We start from the raw sequence: 18,456 nt of genomic DNA, 5'->3' as shown, positions 1-18,456 counted from the left end.
AAGGTTAGCGTTCATAAACTACAAGAGAAAGTGCAAGACAGGGAACAATATCTAGAAAAGCTAAGAGAAGCTGGGAAAGTAGTCAGATATGCAAAAGTTCAAAAGGAAGAAAAAACAGAAAATATTGTAAAACAGGGGACAAAGCTTTTTTTTTTTTTTTTTTAGATATGTTAGTGAAAGAAGGAAGTGCAAAAGTGGCATTGTGAGACTCAGAGGTGAAGGGGAGGAATAGATAGAGACTGATGAGGAAAAAGCAATCTTGCTTAAATATTTCTTTTTCTTGTTCATTGTGGAAAGGCCTGGTGCAGAACCACATAAAACAAACTTATTTATTTATTAGGCTTTTATATACCGTTGTTTAGACTAGCCGTCACAACAGTTTACAAACATTTAAAAAATATACAAATAAAACATCAGAAACATATACATGGCAACTTCTTGAATGAATACCATTGTTTTACATTTTGTTGCTTGCCTACATGAAATATATTGGAGGGATTAGACACAAATAAGATCAGAAACGAGGTAGAACTGAATCAATTTTCAGAACAGTGCGTTCATGAGGAGCCTACTAAACTTAAAAATAGATAAGGCGATAGGGCCAGATGGGATACATTTGAGGGTATTGAAGGAACTTTGAGCGGGCCTGGCAGTTCCACTGGCTGACCTTTTCAATGTTTCTATAAACTACAAGTTCCAGAGGACTGGAGAGGGGCAGATGTGGTTCCCAATCACAAAAGTGGAAGTAAGGAGGAGGCTGGAACTATAGGTCAATAAGTCTGACCTTTATGTTGTTCAAATTAATGGAATCGCTGCTAAAACAGAGAGGATAGTGCAGTTTCTGAAATCCAATGAATTGCGTGATCTGAGGCAGAGTGGCTTTACTAGAGATAAATCTAGTATCTGATCGATTGCTTTGATTGGGTAACCGGTGAGTTGGATCAAGGGAGAGCGCTAGACATAGTGGATTTCAGTAAGGCTTTTAGAACGGTTCCAAGCAGAAGACTTATAAATAAATTGAGCCCCCTTGGTATGGACCCTAGTGTGACTGTGGGTTAGAAACTGGCTGAGTGAGAAGCGACAAAGAGTAGTAGTAAATGGAGTTTACTCTGAGGAAGGAGGTGTTACTAGTGGTGTGCCTCGGGGATCAGTACAGGGACTAGCTCTTTTCAACATTTTTGTGAGTGATACAGTGGAAAGACTGTTGTGAAATGTTTGTCTTTTTGCCGATGATAACAAATTATGCAACGGTAGACATCCAGGAAAGTGTGGAAAACATGAGAAGGGTTCTAACGAAACCTGAGGAATTATCTAGAGGCTGACAGCTAAGATTTAATGCTAAAAAATGCCATATGCATTTAGAATGCAAAAACCCAAGGGAGAGAGGTGCAGTATTGGAAAATTCTTCTAAGCACCAAAGAAGAGCATGATCTAGGGGTGGTTGTATCTGATGACCGTAACGTGGCCAAATAGGTGCATACACTGATGGCAAAAGCCAGAAAGATGCTTGGCTGCATAGGGAGATAAATGGTCAGCAAAAAAAGGGAGGTGATAGTGCCCCTGTGTAAGTCCCTGGTAAGACCTCATTTGGAACACTTTGTACAGTTCTTGAGACGCACATTCAAAAGGATATAAACCAGTTGTAATCGGTCCAGAGGATAGCTACTAAAATGATTAGTGGTCTTCATTTTAAAACATATGGGGATACATTTTAAAGATCTAAACATATATACTTTTGAGGAAAGGCGAAATGGAGAAATATAATAGAGACATATTAAACCTTTAATATCTCAAAGGTTTTCATGCACATGAGGCTAGCCTCTTTCAACAGAAAGGAGACTCTAGAACAAGGGGTCATGGGAAGAGAGTGAAAGGATGTAGACTCAGGAGTACTCTTAGGAAATATTTCTTTACAGAGAAGGTAGTAGATGCCTGGAATGGCCTCCAGTGGAGGTGGTGGAGTCAAAAATAGTATCTGAATTCAAGAAAGCATGGGATAAATACAGGGGGATCTCTGAGAGAGTGATGGGAATCGTAGGAGCTAAATTGGATGGGCAGACTAGATGGGCCATATGGTCTTTTTCCACTGTCATGTTTTCATGTACTCCCTACTACTCTAGTCAAGGTTTCAGGACATCTACATTGAATATGAATATATGCAAATACATCTCATACATTTTCATTCTAAATATCCTGGAAACTCAGCTAATTGTGAGGTGTCAATAGGACAAGTTCGGGACCCACTGCTCTAGAGACGAATGTTGCAGGTTCTAGTCCTAGTTGAGATGTTTCCTCACATGGTGAGGTTCTCAGCCTTTCATAGTTGTATGGGTGTGGGCTCAGAGTCGGACAGGATAATCAGCAGCAAGATCACCATTTCCTCCCACAGAGTTGGACCCAGCAACTCACTGCATGTAGCTCACAGAGAGATGTAGTAGAATATTCAAAGGAGATACTGCCAGGATTGCCGCCTCTTCCTCCTCCTTGTGAACTGAGTCCTGTTTCCTACCACACAGAAACTCAAAGATTTTTTTTACAGCCACTACTATCATGCCTGATATAGTGTGGCCCACAGCACTCATGGCACATTTTCTGGAAAGGAGAGGGGGTAAAGCAGTGTTTTCTGTTCCTCTTCTGGAGACACGTTTGTCTATTTATTTTTTCAGGGTTGCCACAGTGAATATGCATGAGACAGATTTGTATACACTGTGTCTTCGATGTATGCAAATCTATCTCATGCATATTCATTATAAATATCTTGAAAACCCAAGTAGTTAAGTCTGCCTCCATGAGAAGTTCAGAAACACTGGTATAAAATTCTAGATTGGGGAGTCACAGGGGTTGTGCTCAAAATCAGTCAAACACAGTATTTTTTAATTTATGAATGATGCATTTTATATAGAAAGAGTTAGTTGTATTAAAGGCTAATGTCGGTCTCACTGTTATGTCTGTGACCACCAGGTGGCACACTGAACAGTGGAAGGTGCACTGTGCAAAGAAAATACTGTATGCTCTATCTGCAAAGCCCTGGCTCATAGGCACCTACATAGACACACAGGCTGGCTCACAGACAGGCTTTTCCCTTGTTAATACATTAAAAGAATATTTATTTTTTCCACTTTTGTTTGGTTTCAAAATTTACATCAGTTATAAACCAGACAACCCAAGCAATGCTAGGTACTTTTCACCAATATGCTCTGTCTACAAAGCCCTCTCTCAGGCTCCTACACACAGACACAAAGGAACACATTAGATAGGTACACACTCACACACATACACATATATAGGCTCCCCTACACACACACACACACACATATATATGCTCCTCTACTCACACATACACACAGTCTCCCACACAGACACAGAAACGTGATTTATCAAATAAAATTAACTAACCAACTGCACACACACAAACATAGCTCCTACTCACACATACATACACACCGGCTCCCACACATACACACACACACAGACACACACAGTGTGTCTTCTTTAGGCACCGCCAGACCCCTTCTTCAGCTTTCGTGGGCGGCCACCCTCTCTTTATTCAGCCACAGGATGCATCTCATGGTGGCCCTCTCCGTTGGCTGCTGCAAGATGGGAACTGTGGCAACCATCCTGCAGGCCTTTTCTTCTAGTGTTGGGCAGCCCTAATTGCATTATCCTGAGGCCTAACTGGGTAAGGCCATTGGCCACCCTTGGCTACGCTACTGTTGTGTGTTGTGAAGTGGTTAAAAGGCAGGATGGTGAATAGTGCAGAACCCCAGGGATCTGTACTGAAACCAGTACTTTTAAAATCTTTTTCTACAATAATCGCAATAATTAGCACTCTCTAGAATTGGGCAACAAGAGAAATTTAACATACTGCCAATGTAGTTTATGGAGAGGTTCCCCAAGTTTCTATATGCTTGCTGTTAATTACTTAACAAAATAAAACAATATTTATCATTTTCAGTTTTGTTTGATTTTTTTAAATTTATAGCTGTAATAGACTAGACAACCCGAGCAATGCCAGGCACCTTTTGCTATTAGCTATATAAAATAGAATGGAATTCAGTATGAAACACAACTTTTTTGCGTCAGCAGCCATCAAAGATCATCCCAGCTCTGCAACTGACCTCAGGCTGCTTGCTAGCTGCCGATGAATTTTATTTAATATCAAGCACAAAAAAAAAACCTCCCTTAAAAATCCCTTTTACCTCACAAGTTAGCACCATCTTACTATGCACATTCATATATGAACATATTGGATTTGAACTTTCTTGGTTTTAATGTAAAGTTCTGAAAAAAAAAAATCTAACAGCCCCTGTTGATTAAGAGGTACAACCTAGCTGGGGGGGGTAGAGGAAGGGCCAGGCTCCTCTCTTTGGTTTCCTTCTGAAACAAACTGAAATTCAAAGGAAAAATATTACAAAAGGTCCTGTTTTTTTGTTGGGTTTTTTTTTTTTTTTGTGTGTTTTACGTAAAAGAATGTGATTTATGTGTGCTTGAACAACGCCATAATTATATGTGGGATTTCCTGGCTTATCATAAAGGCTTCGAGCAGCCAGCCGGCTTGTAAAGCTACCAGAGAGTGCTGGGAATTTTTACATGCTTTTCCCCCCTTTTAATGGCTACAATGACTCTACAGCCTAACGTGGCTGAATGGAAAAGGGATCACTCTCCTGCATGCAAGATAAAGAAAAGATAGTTGCAGTGGAGGGAAAAATACCATTCTTTGTACTCCTTCACACTCCACGCAGAGCAGTTTACCCTCTCTATACCTCCTACATTTTTCTTTACAGACATATGGCACTAGGGGAAAAAAAAAAAAAGGGCTACTACAGAATATAAATGACTCCATTGCTGGAGCAGGAAGGCTGGGCCAATCCTGGTTTGCCACTGTTACCTGTATGGATTTGTAGTTCATTACCCTCTGTATACAAAAAATGTGTTTAAATTTTTAGTTATGTAGAATCCAGCAATACAATAGACGAGTAAAGCGCCACCCTGATACTGGCCAATTTTTCGACTTATTCCTTCATCAGGGGAATATGAAACAACATCGAAAAACATTTAACTTTATGCTGTCTCTGTAGAGGGCCGACCAGCTCACAGAAGATGGAGAAGACTCACTGGTTTAAGAAGCCCTAAATTGGAATTAAATGCCTATGCATGCAATGAGCCCAAAATCAGGGCTGGCACTTCCTTTCCCTACAGCTATGGTAATTTTTACAAACTAGGTGTACCTGTGCCATTTCTCACCAGTATATTCATTAGGGATATGCTTTTGTTGGAAACAAAATAGGAAATAGACATTTTATTTCATTTTTAAAAGACAAATAAGATTTTGTTTGGTTTTCTTTCTTATTAAAAATTAACCGCCCTACTACTACTACTACTTAACACATATAGCGGAACATGATGTATGAAGCACAATACAAAAAAGGATAAGAGACAGTACCCTTCTGAGTAGAGATTACTGTCTAATCAAGACAAACATACAGGGTAAAAGAGACCTTGGGAAATTAATTTATTAAAATAAAGGTTAAAACTTAATGAGGCTGTTAAGTGGGACAATCTGGGATTAAGATTTAAAAGCATCCTCAAAAAGGTGAGTTTGTAGACAGATTTAAATAAGGCAAGAGAGGGAGCATGGCACACCAGCTCAGGAAGTCTGTTCCAAGCACACAGCGCAGCCAGGTGGAAAGCACAGAGGAGGGAATTGGCAGTAGAGAAGGTCATAGATAGGAGTGACTTGCCTGATGAGCAGAGTGCACGAGGAAGGCTGTAGAGAGAGATAAGAGAGGAGACTGTGCATAAGTTTTCAAAGGGAAAACTTCCTCTTTAAAAACTGGATCAGAAAAAGTATGTGCACAGACCTGGACCTACTACCGTATATATTCATGAATGAGTCGATCTCATTTATAAGTCAAGGGTATTTTAGGGCCCCAAAATCAAGAATTCTCTGTCACCCGTGGATAAGTCAAGGGTAAAACCTAGGGGGCTTATGAAATGGTGAAATCACACAAAGAAACAAACCGATTGGGAGAAAAGATGGCCACCATTTGAGACGTGCATGGAAAAGGCTCTCTCCGAGCGCAGTCTTAAAATTCTTATTACCTCCAGCAGAATGCCTCACACTAAGCGCAAAGCGAAGGTTAGGGAGATTTCTACCTCCTCTCCCCTGCCGGAGTCATTTCAGCTGAGGTTTGAGTCCTTCTTCGCGATGCCATCGGAGCCAGTTCCGGTGGAAAGAGCCGCTGTGGACGCTGACACGGAGTGGGTGTCTGTGCTACTGGCCGAAGTGATATCCTTAAGTCCCAGTGCACTGAGAACTCCCTATCCACCCCAATCTAAGAGCATTTCAACAGCTAATGTGGGCCCCAGAGAGGAGAAGAAAAGAAAATTGCTGTTTGAAACCCCTGCTGAAGGCAACAGAACAGATATACCAGGTAATGCTGGGTTTCTACCATCGGTGAGGCCTACTCCCTCTACTACAACCAGGGACTCTCTTATTTTGGAAGGAGCTAACAATTTGGGGAGGAGAGGTATGAGCCAGGCAGGAGCGGGTGAAGTAGAGCCCAGGACTTCCTTATCCTCCCTGGTAAAGCCAGCGGTGATTACCATGGATTCCCTATGGTCTGCTTTAAAGTCATTGGAAATTGCAATTTCAAATTTGATAAAAATTACCCTTGATTCAAATCAACGTTTCCTTAATATTGAAAATACAATTTCCTTACAAAATACAAAGTTGGAGCAGTTGGAATCTCGGGTAGATACAGTGGAATCCCTCCAGCATAAATTTGTTCAATCGCATATTGTGAACGCAAAGAAAGTGGAAAATATTGAAAATTCTTTGAAATTTCTGAATCTACGGGTTCTCAGTTTTCCCTATGTGAAATTGATTTCATCATATGAGATGTTTAAAACTTATTCATATTTTGAAAATGTCATCTGAAGCGCTACCAGTGATCTCAAAGATATATTCTTTTCCTTTTAAGGAAGATATTTCAAGTAGGGATCAGCCAGCAAATGTCTCATTAAATCTGACGGAAGTACTGGAGTCGTCAATAGATACTGCAATAACAAGAAGAGCAATGCTTTTAGTACCTTTTGCCCTCCCAACTGATAGTGATATGGTATTGCATTTGTTTATGCGTAATCGTTTATTATAGTTTCATGGTGAAAAAATATGGATGTATCGAGATTTATCCAGAGCTTCTCAAGAAAGGAGGAAGAAATTTCTTATTATGCGACCAGAGGTATTAACCAGAGGGGGCAAGTTCCTTTTGAAATATCCTTGTAAGTGTGTGGTGAATTACTTAAAATTTTAAATATATCTTTTTTGAACCATCGCAACTTCATGCATTCATGGACACACATACCCAAGAGGCTCCTGTATTGGGTTCGGAAGATAGATAATATATCTCTGATGGACCTCTAACTTTTCAATTGATAAAAAACTTTATGCTTTTTTTTTTCCTTTATAACCGCATAGTTACACCTTTTCTCCCATAATTACTTATAATTATCAGATAAAGAATGTAATGCTTATTGCTAGTTTCATTTGATTTTTTTCTGTGTTATCTGTATTTGTACAACAGGTATTTCTTGTAAATATTGAAAATGCTTCAAAATAATTAATCCAGCTGATCATACGTTAGCATTCAAGCAATAATGTTACTGTATAAAAAGAGATTTGCCGTTTGTTCCTGATCTGAATACTCATCTGTTTCCTCTGATTCTAAATCTAAACAAGTTTGGTAGAGCACTTAATTTTAAAAGTTTTTTTTCCCTCTAACTTGGAAAACCGTATAAATCCATGATCATACCTAGAAACAAATAAGCATGATGCTTATGAACAACAAGAGGGTTATTAACAGAGTAAACTTTGAATTCAACTTTAAATATTCAGCAGAGAGAGGGAAGGAGACTAATATCTGTGGCAGAATGAGAGGAAGGGGAGAAATACCTGTGCCAGAATGAAGGGGGAGGGGAGGAATATCCATGGCAAAATGCAGAGTAAAGGGAAATATCCGTGGCTGGGTACTGGGGAGTGGGATGGGGGAGCAGGAGTCAAGTGATGTAGTAAGAATAATACAAACACTCTTTCACCATCATCAGCATCATCTTTATTTATCAGATGCCGTCCCATTTAAATGCCCAAGGCAACTTATAACAATCACTACAAAATTATACACACATACAAATTAAAAACACATTGCAGCAAACATTAAAAAAACAGCTTCTCTCAATACACAATTTCATTTCATTTATTTGTATTTATCAGTCACTGTCCAGATAAAAATCTCCCAAAATGATAAGGAACAACAACAAAAAAATATCAATCACATAAAAATTAATCCTTCTACAATTTGCCTCACTCTGAGCAGACTGGACTAAATAAACACGTTTTAAGATACTTCTTAAAAATCTATTCTTAACTCAACATTAAAACAAAGCTCTTTGGGGAGATCATTTCAAAAAACTGAGGCTTAACGTGGACTCACCCAAAGTCCTTGGTGGTCCAGCGGGGGGCCTAGGAGTGATCTCCCGCTCCCGGGCCATCGGCTGCCAGTAATCAAAATGGCGCCGGCGGCCCTTTGCCCTACCATGTGAAAGGGGCAAGCAGTGAGTTTTGCGGGGGTCCGGAGGGTGGGGGATTGTACACAAATACTATAATACGCGCATATAAGTCAAGCCAGTTTTTTTTGTGTCTTTTTTTCTGGCATACATTTCTCGACTTATACACGGGTATACAGTATTTATGTGGATTCGTTTTCCAGATGCCAATAGCTGAGCACATCCACTCCTTAGCGTTAGCCTATCAATGACTCTGCTCCCAGGAAGCCTTCTCTCTTAGCACATAAAAGTATGCATGTACTTTTACATGCAAAAAGGATAGGCATTTTTTGAAAGAGCCCATTTCCAGACGTGAAACACTATTATACCCACAAAAATGCCTACTGAAAATTGCTCTCAAAGTGGGAGGGAAGTGAGTGGTGGTCATAAGCTGGGAGAAATGAGTGAGCTTACAGTTTGGGGCAGGGGGAGTGTGAGTGAGGTGCATTGGAGGGAGGTAAATGAGCGAGTGAACCATTCAAATAAGTGTTCTGCTCTTTTGTCAGCTGAGGTTGAGAGGAGGTCCAGAAGGCCAAGTGCTTCATCAAAATTTGTATTCAAGAACTGTGATTATTGAAATCACATTTCTCAGTCAAGCTGTCTGAAATTGTCCAGAGATTTCAATTCTAAAGACATTAAGTAATGTTCCGACAAAAGTTGTGCAGCTTACGTTCAGAACTTTGCTGACTGGAAGAGCTCTGCAGTTTGTGTGAAACATTAGAAGCTGAACTGTAAAATTACTGTGTCTATAGAGTTTATGACAAAGTTCTGTAATTTTGCCTTTTCACTAAAATGAACCTAATGTTCACAGACACTTAAGAAAGGACTATTGCACCTGTGGCTTTGTCACAGCCCACAAAGGAAATTATTCAACCATGTCAACAGAAATACAGTAAGTCTACAACCATACATGAAACTGCCTGTCAGCCCTGAAAACCCAAGGGAAGACAAACTCTATATTAACATGGATTTACTTTGGATTGAAATTTTGCTCTTTATATTTGCCAATTCAAGGATGCTTTGTGTTGCCTTTGTAAGATCATACTGACAGTGTGTGCCACAAAAAGTTCATGGATTGGGGGGGGGAGGTTAGACTTAGCTCATACCTTTTTCTTTGGTAACTCAAGGCAAGTTGCAATCAGGTGCCATAGGTATTTCCCTGTCTCCAGAGGGTTTACAGTCTAAGGCTTAGATTCATCAAAATGCTATAAATATAGCGGAAATAGCACCCGCGATAAAAATAGAGTGTGGTCAGGCTAATTTCCCTGCTCCCTCATCGCATAGGTAAATTTCCACAGTGCAAGTGCGTTACCGACCGAAAGCTAGGTAGAGCATGCATCACGATAGGTAGAGAGTACATTGTACAAATCAACTCCTCTTTTACCTTTCATCGCTCCAAATGACAGAAAATCTTCAGTGATGTCAACTTTGCTGTTCGTACCTCTGACTATGTAAAACTGCCCACCAAACCTACTCCACCCCCCAAACCTCACCCCAAATTAAAAGTGCACCCTCTACCAGTGTTATAAATAGTAAATTTACATATTGGCTTCTCTCTCTCTCTTATTTGACGTTAGGAGCTACTCATTACCATTAACTCCGCCCAAACTCCTCCTACTTGCATAACTATTGTGACATTTTCATATTAGCGCATGTTGCACTATTTAACACATGTGTTAGGGCATGTTGCACTATTTAACACATACATTAAGGCCCTAACGCAAAATGATTAATGACCCAGTAAGTTTATACCTTAGGAAATGGAAGGTGAAATGATTTACTCAAGATCACAAGAAGCATCAATAGAATTTGAATCCTGGCTTCTCTGGTTCTTAATTTGCTGCTCTAATCACCAGGCATCTCCTCCACTACAATATTAAGGAAGAAAGAGACATATAAACATCTGCAGGCCTCTTCCATGCACATCGTCAAATTTATCAAACAGTCAAAGCATCCACAACACTGAACCATTGAGACTCTTAATGGAGTAACATGTGAGTTGGAAGTGGACTTGCAAGCTACATTCATTGTCATCTCACAAGAGGCACTTGTGAGATGACAATGAGATGAGATGCCCCCACTTAGCACTCTGGTCTCAATGGGGGCCAATATTCAAAAAAAGCTGGGCACCTAACAGTAGGCTCCTAAGTTAAGTGCTTAAGTTATGCACCTATTTTCAGCTGAAATTAGCAACCTAAGTTTTCATCTGAAAATTTACACAGATTTAGGACCTTAAAACGTAGGGTCCTAAATGTAGGCCTTGTGTTTGTTTGCCTTGTTTTATGACCCTAAATTATGTTCCTAGTTCTGAAAATCAGTGTTAAACTGCTAACTTTGATTCTCTACCTAAGGAGGTTATTTTCCAAGCCGTGATAGGCCCTTATCGTGGCGGTAAGATTTAAATTAGGGGGAGGGGAGGAGTCGGGGCGGAGTTAGTGAGGGAATTATGGTAATCAGCGGTGGCACCACACATCTTGTGTTTGAACTGTGGGTCTCTGTTGTTAGAACTCTGCGGCCCCCATGCAGTTCTAACAGCAGATGTTTGAATCATGTGGGGCTCCATAGATACAGAGCACTGTGTTTCCAGAAGGGGATGTTTCACCTCAGGCTGCAGAGGGGAGGAGGTGCCAGTGTTTAAGCTGCAGCCCAGCTGGCTTAGAGGTGCCATTTGGGGCAGAGGGAGAGAAGGGGTATAGTGCAGGGAAAGAGGAGAGGAGGTTGAATAGCAGAGGAAGAGCTGAAATTCTGACATAGTGTTGGGGTGCAGGGCGGGGACTTGTGAATAGTGAAGAGGAGGGACCTGATCCAGGACTTGGGGGGGGGGGGATCAGTGGGGATTTGGCAATTGGGTGGCAATAGTGTAGGGTGTTAGATTGGCTAGAGGGAAAGTATGAATGTTGCTATGAGATGGGAGTAAGAGAAGGTGGCTGATGTTTGAGGAGGGAGTGAGAGCGGGTGGGGATGAGAAGCAGAGAAAGATAGCTGAGGATAGGATGAGTACAGAGGGCAGGGCTGGTGCAAGGATATTAGGCACCTCAGATGAACCTTCTGCCTTGTGCCCAGCCCCCCCACTGGTCCAGGCCCTAGCCCTGGCCCCGGCCCCAATCTCATTCACTCACAGGCCCCCTCTCTTACACACACTTAGGTTCCTTGTCTCATTCACACACGCTCCCTCCCTCTCTCTCACTAACACCATTACTCTCTCATACACACATAATCTCTCTCGCTCACACACACACACACACACACAAACAGAGGTGCCACTCGTGGCCCACTCAGACTCTGCTTCTCTCAGCCACGAGCAGGATGGGTGCTGCTCGTGGCCCACCGCATGTCTGCATTTCTCTTCCACAAGCAGGATCGCCGCTTCTCGCGGCCCACCGCATGTCTACATTTGTCTTCCGCAAGCAGGATGGGCACTACTCACGGCCCATCGCATGTCTACATTTCTCTTCCGAAAGCAGGATGGGCACTACTCACGGCCCATTGCATGTCTACATTTCTCTTCCGCAAGCAGGATGGGCACTACTCGCGGCCCACCGATTGTCTGCATTTCTCTTCTGAAAGCAGGATGGGCGCTGCTCATGGCCCACCAAGTGTCTGCATTGCTCGGCCACGAGCAGGGTGGGTGCTTTTCGCGGCCCGTCAAGTCTCTACTCCTCTTGGCCGTGAGTGGGATGTGCTCTGCTCTTTGCTATCCCCTAATGCTGGCACCCTAGGCGACCACCTAGTAGGGATGTGCAGAGCAAAATTTTATGTTCATATTTCTTATGTCCGAAAGTGGGTCCCACTTGCGGCCAATATGGACATAAAAAAAATCTAATGAGTTGGGTATATGTACATATGTCGCCCATTAAAGTCAATGGGGGAAGGATTTCCAGCCTATTTTTGGCTGCAGAATTGTGGTTTTCTTATCAATTGGCCCAGGAGAGAGTTCCCTTTCCTTTGTGCAGGGAAGTACTCCCTGGAAAGGGTCCACCCCTAGAGTTGTGTGTACCCGGTGTTTACATTGGCGTCCAGTGAATATCGTTGGCGTCTAGTGAATTCCGTTGGCGTCTAGTGAATTCAGACGGTACTTACGCACTTCAGCAGATGACAAAGGAATTGGAGGATCTCTCAGAAATAAGAATACGTGTGGGAATACAAGGTCTGGATGAACAGGCAGGCACAGCAATGGAGTTAAAACAGCAGTAGGAACACAAGGCCTGGATGAACAGGCACTTCATTCGAGGACAGAGGTCAATCCCAGCTAGGGACACAAGGCCTGCATGAACAGGCACAGGAACTAGGTTAAAACACTGGTAGCTCGCCAGCATCTTTCTGATGCATGCTAGAATATTGGCAGCGGTATGGGCATGGTCCGTCAGGTGGGTGTGCAGTAAAGCCCACCTCCACCCTCATGCTTGTTCAGGGAAGGACTCCCTGGAACGGGTCCACCCCTAGAGTTGTGTGTACCCGGTGTTTACATTGGCGTCCAGTGAATATCGTTGGCGTCTAGTGAATTCCGTTGGCGTCTAGTGAATTCAGACTGTACTTACGCACTTCAGCTGATGACAAAGGAATTGGAGCCTAGGATCTCTCACAAATAAGAATACGTGTGGGAACACAAGGCCTGGATGAACAGGTACATCATTCGAGGACAGAGGTCAATTCCAGCTAGGGACACAAGGCCTGCATGAACAGGCACAGCAACCAGGTTAAAACACTTGTGGGAACACAAGGCCTGGATGAACAGGCACAGCCACTGAGTTAAAACACCTGTGGGAACACAAGGCCTGGATGAACAGGCACCGCCACTGAGTTAAAACACCTGTGGGAACACAAGGCCCGGAAGAATGGGTACAGCAACTGAGTTAAAACACCTGTGGGAACACAAGGCCGGGATGAAGAGGCGCAGCAGTCGAGCACAGAGGTCGATCCCAGCTAGGGACACAAGGCCTGGATGAAGAGGCACATCATTCGAGGACAGAGTTCAATCACAGCTAGGGACACAAGCCGCGGAGGAAAAGACACTAACCAGGATCCTCCAAGCCCTCATTTTCTCCAAATTAGACTACTGCAACTCTACATTTCTTGGACTCCCTTCCTCATACACAAAACCACTCCAAATGGTTCAAAACGCAGCAGCCCGTCTACTAACAAACACTAGGAAAAGAGACCACATTTCCCCAGTCCTAAAAGACCTCCACTGGTTACCAATTCAGTTCAGAGTCATTTACAAATCCATCACCTTGATATACAAAATCTTTCACCAACACACCATAATCGACCTACAAATTCCTCTCCGTTTATACAAATGCACAAGACCGACCAGGGAAGCCTACAGAGGATGCCTCCTTGTTCCACCCTCCAAAACCACTTATCACAGCACCTTTAGAGATTGAGCCCTTTCCACAGCAGGTCCACCGTTATGGAACTCCATCCCCCCAGATCTCAGAAATGAACCTTGCCTCCTAACCTTTCGGAAAAGACTCAAGACATGGCTTTTCAGGCAAGCCTTCCCGAACTGCACCTAACACACACCATCAATAAATTCTCAGCTCAGAAGCTGTATATATTGGACGCCATATTTGTAATGTACTCTTGTATATTTTTATATTCTACACATGTATATAATTAACCTCCTCTATCCCTCTTTATTTCTTACACTCCCAGTTCATAGCCCCAGTTAATTGTAACTGCATCTCTTCACCACGTGTATTTATGTTATAGGTTGTTTTCTTTGCACCCCTGTTTTCTGTAAAGCGACATCATGTGAACGATTTCATGAATGCCGGTATAAAAAAACCTTAAATAAATAAAATAAATAAGTAAGTACCGCAAGGGAAAGTTGAAAACAACTTTGAAGAGGGAGTTCAAGAGGGCGTGAAATTGTAAAGAGGTAAATGGGTGGGGTCCGTGCAGTCCGCCCGCAGGATTCAACCCGGCGGGTTCGGTCGGACCGGGGTTTCGGCGGATCCCCCACCCCCACCCCTTTCGCGGGGGGTGGGGGAGGGGCGGGGAACGCCTCCCGGAAGGCCCCGGCCCCCGCAGGGCGCATTTCCTCTGCGGCGGTGTGCCGCGACCGGCTACGGTTCGGCTGGGAAGGCCCAGGGGGGGCAGGTGGCCCGCTGCTCCAGCGGCGCGTGTTATAGCCCCCCCTCCCGGCGTTTCCTCCTTCCCCTTTGGCAACTGTTAACTTGTCTTAACCTCATTCACTACATCTATGCAGACGATGTTCAGATTCTTATTCCCATAACAGAATCTATTAACAAACTTGGCTATTCTTACAAGCCTTCCCTGATCCTTCAAACTTTCACTAGATAAGTAAAGCTACTCAGCTTTCAATATGGAACTTCGCCCCTCCAATATTCTCCTCATTTAGCTACCCTACTTATGCACTTCAGAAAATGACAAAGGAATTGGAAGATCTCTCAGAAATAATAATACGTGTGGGAACACAAGGTCTGGATGAACAGGCAGGCACAGCAATGGACTTAAAACACCAGTAGGAACACTAGGCCTGGATGAAGAGGCACATCATTCTAGAACAGAGGTCAATCCCACCTATGGACACAAGCCGCGGAGGAAAAGAAACTAACCAGGATTCCCTCCGTAACGGCGAGTGAAGAGGGAAGAGCCCAGCGCCGAATCCTTGCTCGTCCGGCGGGCGCGGGAAATGTGGCGTACGGAAGATCGCCTCTCTGGCGCCACTCGGGGCCCCAAGTCCTTCTCATCAAGCCTCAGCCCGCGGACGGTGTTAGGCCGGTAGCGGCCCCCGGCGCTCCGGGACCGGGTTTTCTCGTAGTCTGTTTGTTTGGGAATGCAGGCCAAAGTGGGTGGTAAACTCCATCTAAGGTTAAATACCATTTCCGGCGCGTGTTATTGCCCCCCCCCCCCCCCCCCCCCCGGCAGCAGCTTCGCCGTTTCCCCCGCCGTTTCCTCCTTCCCCTTTGCCAACTGTTAAGTAGTCAACCTCATTCACTACATCTATGCAGACGATGTTCAGATTCTTATTCCCATAACAGAATCTATTAACAAAGCCATCGCACTTTGGAACAACAGCTTACAAGCCATCACTAATCTCCTCAACAGTCAAAGCATGAGATCTTATTAAGAAACTGACATTATCCTCAACAAATTCTTACTCCTAGCAAAACCTATACCAAGTAAGTACACAGGGGTCTGTATTTTCATACCCCATTGCTTGCTGTTTGAATACCGCTCTTGCCGTACCGACCCGCAGGGTCCACCTAGGGACACAAGCTGTGGAGGAAAAGAAACTAACCAGGATTCCCTCAGTAACGGCGAGTGAAGAGGGAAGAGCCCAGCGCCGAATCCCCGCCTGTCCGGCGGGCGCGGGAAATGTGGCATACGGAAGACCGGCTCCCCAGCGCCGCTCGGGGGCCCAAGTCCTTCTGATGGAGGATCAGCCGGCGGACGGTGTTAGGCCGGTAGTGGCCCCCCAATAAAACCACCAAAGACTGCTTCTATAAACTGCAAGTTTAAAAAAGGATAAGACCACTCTTCCACGCCAAACACTTCAGAACCATCCTCCAAGCCCTCATTTTCTACTACTGCAACTCTACATTACTTGGACTCCCTTCCTCATACACGAAACCACTCCAAATGGTTGAAAACGCAGCAGCCCGTCTACTAACAAACACTAGGAAAGGAGGCCACATTTCCCCAGTCCTAAAAGACCTCCACTGGTTACCAATTCAGTTCAGAGTCATTTACAAATCCATCACCTTGATATAAAAAATCATTCACCAACACACCATTATCGACCTACAAATTCCTCTCCGTTTATTCAAATGCACAAGACCGACCAGGGAAGCCTACAGCGGATGCAATGCCGGTATAAATAAATAAAGTAAATCAATAAAATCAATAAGTACGTAAGGGAAAGTTGAAAACAACTTTCAAGAGCGAGTTCAAAAGGGCGGGAAACCGTTAAGAGGTAAACGGGTGAGGTGCGTGCAGTCCACCTGGAGGATTGAACCCGGCGGGTTCGGTGGGACCGGGGGTGGTTTCGGCGCATCCCCCACCCCTTTCGCGGGGGGGCGGGGAACGCCTCCCGGACGGCCCCGGCCCCGTCCAGGAATAAAAAAAATAAAGTAAAGCAGTAAAATCAATATGTACGTAAGGGAAAGTTGAAAACAACTTTCAAGAGCGAGTTCAAAAGGGCGGGAAACCGTTAAGAGGTAAACGGGTGGGGTGCGTGCAGTCCGCCTGGAGGATTCAACCCGGCGGCGGGTTCGGTGGGACCGGGGGTGGTTTCGGCACATCCCCCACCCCTTTCGCGGGGGGGCGGGGAACGCCTCCCGGACGGCCCCGGCCCCGTCCAGGAATAAAAAAAATAAAGTAAAGCAGTAAAATCAATATGTACGTAAGGGAAAGTTGAAAACAACTTTCAAGAGCGAGTTCAAAAGGGCGGGAAACCGTTAAGAGGTAAACGGGTGGGGTGCGTGCAGTCCGCCTGGAGGATTCAACCCGGCGGCGGGTTCGGTGGGACCGGGGGTGGTTTCGGCACATCCCCCACCCCTTTCGCGGGGGGGGCGGGGAACGCCTCCCGGACGGCCCCGGCCCCGTCCAGGAATAAAAAATAAAGTAAATATATAAAATCAATAAGTACGTAAGGGAAAGTTGAAAACAACTTTCAAGAGCGAGTTCAAAAGGGCGGGAAACCGTTAAGAGGTAAACGGGTGGGGTGCGTGCAGTCCGCCTGGAGGATTGAACCCGGCGGGTTCGGTGGGACCGGGGGTGGTTTCGGCGCATCCCCCACCCCTTTCGCGGGGGGGCGGGGAACGCCTCCCGGACGGCCCGGCCCCGTCCAGGAATAAAAAAAATAAAGTAAAGCAGTAAAATCAATATGTACGTAAGGGAAAGTTGAAAACAACTTTCAAGAGCGAGTTCAAAAGGGCGGGAAACCGTTAAGAGGTAAACGGGTGGGGTGCGTGCAGTCCGCCTGGAGGATTCAACCCGGCGGCGGGTTCGGTGGGACCGGGGGTGGTTTCGGCACATCCCCCACCCCTTTCGCGGGGGGGGCGGGGAACGCCTCCCGGACGGCCCCGGCCCCGTCCAGGAATAAAAAATAAAGTAAATATATAAAATCAATAAGTACGTAAGGGAAAGTTGAAAACAACTTTCAAGAGCGAGTTCAAAAGGGCGGGAAACCGTTAAGAGGTAAACGGGTGAGGTGCGTGCAGTCCACCTGGAGGATTGAACCCGGCGGGTTCGGTGGGACCGGGGGTGGTTTCGGCGCATCCCCCACCCCTTTCGCGGGGGGGGCGGGGAACGCCTCCCGGACGGCCCCGGCCCCGTCCAGGAATAAAAAAAATAAAGTAAAGCAGTAAAATCAATATGTACGTAAGGGAAAGTTGAAAACAACTTTCAAGAGCGAGTTCAAAAGGGCGGGAAACCGTTAAGAGGTAACGGGTGGGGTGCGTGCAGTCCGCCTGGAGGATTCAACCCGGCGGCGGGTTCGGTGGGACCGGGGGTGGTTTCGGCACATCCCCCACCCCTTTCGCGGGGGGGCGGGGAACGCCTCCCGGACGGCCCCGGCCCCGTCCAGGAATAAAAAATAAAGTAAATATATAAAATCAATAAGTACGTAAGGGAAAGTTGAAAACAACTTTCAAGAGCGAGTTCAAAAGGGCGGGAAACCGTTAAGAGTTAAACGGGTGAGGTGCGTGCAGTCCGCAGCCCCGGCCCCGTCCAGGAATAAAAAAATAAAGTAAATATATAAAATCAATAAGTACGTAAGGGAAAGTTGAAAACAACTTTCAAGAGCGAGTTCAAAAGGGCGGGAAACCGTTAAGAGGTAAACGGGTGAGGTGCGTGCAGTCCGCAGCCCCGGCCCCGTCCAGG

Source organism: Rhinatrema bivittatum, chromosome 5 (assembly GCF_901001135.1).
Source record: "Rhinatrema bivittatum chromosome 5, aRhiBiv1.1, whole genome shotgun sequence".
Classification (NCBI taxonomy): Eukaryota; Metazoa; Chordata; class Amphibia; order Gymnophiona; family Rhinatrematidae; genus Rhinatrema; species Rhinatrema bivittatum.
This window is presented reverse-complemented; position numbering follows the sequence as displayed.